This window comes from Capricornis sumatraensis, chromosome 15, assembly GCF_032405125.1.
Source record: "Capricornis sumatraensis isolate serow.1 chromosome 15, serow.2, whole genome shotgun sequence".
Taxonomy (NCBI): domain Eukaryota; kingdom Metazoa; phylum Chordata; class Mammalia; order Artiodactyla; family Bovidae; genus Capricornis; species Capricornis sumatraensis.
In genome coordinates, this window is record NC_091083.1 from 15,453,252 (window position 1) to 15,455,819 (window position 2,568).

General features: G+C 41.0%; 1 non-coding gene across 1 annotated transcript; it reads right to left on the reverse strand.

Annotated features, from left to right (window-relative positions):
- Nucleotides 1-2,112: 2,112 nt before the first annotated feature.
- LOC138091948 (U6 spliceosomal RNA) lies at nucleotides 2,113-2,219 on the reverse strand. The gene has a single exon (XR_011145974.1). It is a non-coding gene; the product is annotated as a U6 spliceosomal RNA (small nuclear RNA).
- Between the last annotated feature and the right edge of the window lie 349 nt (nucleotides 2,220-2,568).

Below are 2,568 nucleotides of genomic sequence, written 5' to 3' on the forward strand. Positions count from 1 at the left end.
AGCATGGAACATGAGAGGCATCCTTTCCCAGTGAAATGAAGAACTTGAGGAGGTCTTATCCATCGCCTTTTTTTAAAATTTGATTTATTTTATTATTTTTTAATTTATTTATTTTAATTGGAGGCTAATTACAATATTGTTAAAAGACGCTTACTCCTTGGAAGAAAAGTTATGACCAACCTAGATAGCATATTCAAAAGCAGAGACATTACTTTGCCGGCTAAGTTCTGTCTAGTCAAGGCTATGGTTTTTCCTGTGTTCATGTATGGATGTGAGAGTTGGACTGTGAAGAAGGCTGAGCGCCGAAGAATTGATGCTTTTGAACTGTGGTGTTGGAGAAGAGTCTTGAGAGTCCCTTGGACTGCAAGGAGGAGATCCAACCAGTCCATTCTGAAGATCAACCCTGGGATTTCTTTCGAAGGAATGATGCTAAAGCTGAAACTCCAGTACTTTGGCCACCTCATGCGAAGAGTTGACTCATTGGAAAAGACTCTGATGCTGGGAGGGATTGGGGGCAGGAGGAGAAGGGGACGACAGAGGATGAGATGGCTGGATGGCATCACTGACTCGATGGACGTGAGTCTGAGTGAACTCCGGGAGTTGGTGATGAACAGGGAGGCCTGGCGTGCTGTGATTCATGGGGTCGCAAAGAGCCGGACACGACTGAGTGACTGAACTGAACTGAACTGAACTGAACTGACATGAATCAGCCATGGGTTTATATGTGTTCCCCATCCTGAACCCCCCTCCCACCACTCTCCTCATCCCACCCCTCAGGGCCATCCCAGTGCACCAGCCCTGAGCACCCTGTCTCATGCATCAAACCTGGACTGGCGATCTATTTCACAGATGATAATATACATGTTTCAATGCTATTCTCTCAAATCATCCCACCCTTGCCTTCTCCCACAGAGTCCAAAAATCTGTTCTTTGCATCTGTGTCTCTTTTACTATCTCGCATATAGGGTCATCATTACCATCTTTCTAAATTCCATATATATGCATTAATATACTATATTGGTATTTCTCTTTCTAACTTATTTCACTCTGTATAATAGGCTCCAGTTTCATCCACCTTATTAGAACTGATTCAAGTGTATTCTTTTTAATGGCTGAGTAATATTCCATTGTGTATATGCACCACAGCTTTCTTATCCATTCGTCTGCTGATGAACATCTAGGTGGCTTCCATGTCCTGGCTGTTATAAACAGTGCTGCGATGAACACTGGGGTACATGTGTCTCTTTCAATTCTGGTTTCCTCAGTGTGTATGCCCAGCAGTGGGATTGCTGGGTCGTATAGCAGTTCTATTTCCAGTTTTTTAAGGAATCTCCACACTGTTCTCGATAGTGGCTGTACTAGCTTGCATTCCCACCAACAGTGTTAACAGGGTTCCCTTTTCTCCGCACCCTCTCCAGCATTTATTGTTTGTAGACTTTTGGACAGCAGCCATTCTGACCAGCGTGAGATGGTACCTCATGGTGGTTTTGATTTGCATTTCTCTGATAATGAGTGATGTTGAGCATCTTTTCATGTGTTTGTTAGCCATCTGTATGTCTTCTTTGGAGAAATGTCTGTTTAGTTCTTTGGCCCATTTTTTGATTAGGTTGTTTATTTTTCTGAAATTGAGCTGCATGAGCTGCTTGTATATTTTTGAGATTAATTCTTTGTCAGTTGCTTCATTTGCTATTATTTTCTCCCATTCTGAAGGCTGTCTTTTCACCTTGCTTATAATTTCCTTCATTGTGCAAAAGCTTTTAAGTTTAATTAGGTTCCATTAGTTTATTTTTATTTTTATTTCCATTACTCTGGGAGATGGGTCATAGAGGATATTGCTGTGATTTATGTCAGAGAGTGTTTTGCCTATGTTCTCCTCTAGGAGTTTTATAGTTTCTGGTCTTACATGTAGATCTTTAATCCATTTTGAGTTTATTTTTGTGTATGGTGTTAGAAAGTGTTTTAGTTTCATTCTTTTACAAGTGGTTGACCAGTTTTCGCAGCACCACTTGTTAAAGAGATTGTCTTTTCTCCATTGTCTATTCTTGCCTCCTTTGTCAAAGATAAGTTGTCCATAGGTGCATGGATTTGTCTCTGGGCTTTCTATTTTGTTCCAAAAATATGGAACGCTTCATGAATTTGCATGTCATCCTTGCACAGGAGCCGTGCTAATCTTCTCTGTATCGTTCCAATTTTAGTATATGTGCTGCCAAAGCAAGCACCATCACCTTCTTAATCAAAAGTGATTTCCCATTTTGAAGAAGGTCCTTCCACTTACAGAAAATCTTTATCTCTTAAACTGTTGCTTCTTACAATAGCTAGCAAGACAGCATTATTGGTGGGTTTGTTTCTGTGTTTTGTCTTTGGAACTCTGAATGGCCCTAAAAATAGAGCATATCTTCAACAGTTAAATGGGAGAAAAGGGGGTATGGGTGGTTCACAGAATTAAAAGTATATGAACATATGTATGGATTTCCCAGGTGGTGCTAGTGGTAAAGAACCAGCCTGCCAATGCAGGAGATGTAAGAGACATGAGTTCGATCCCTGGGTCAGGAAGATCCCCTGAAGGAG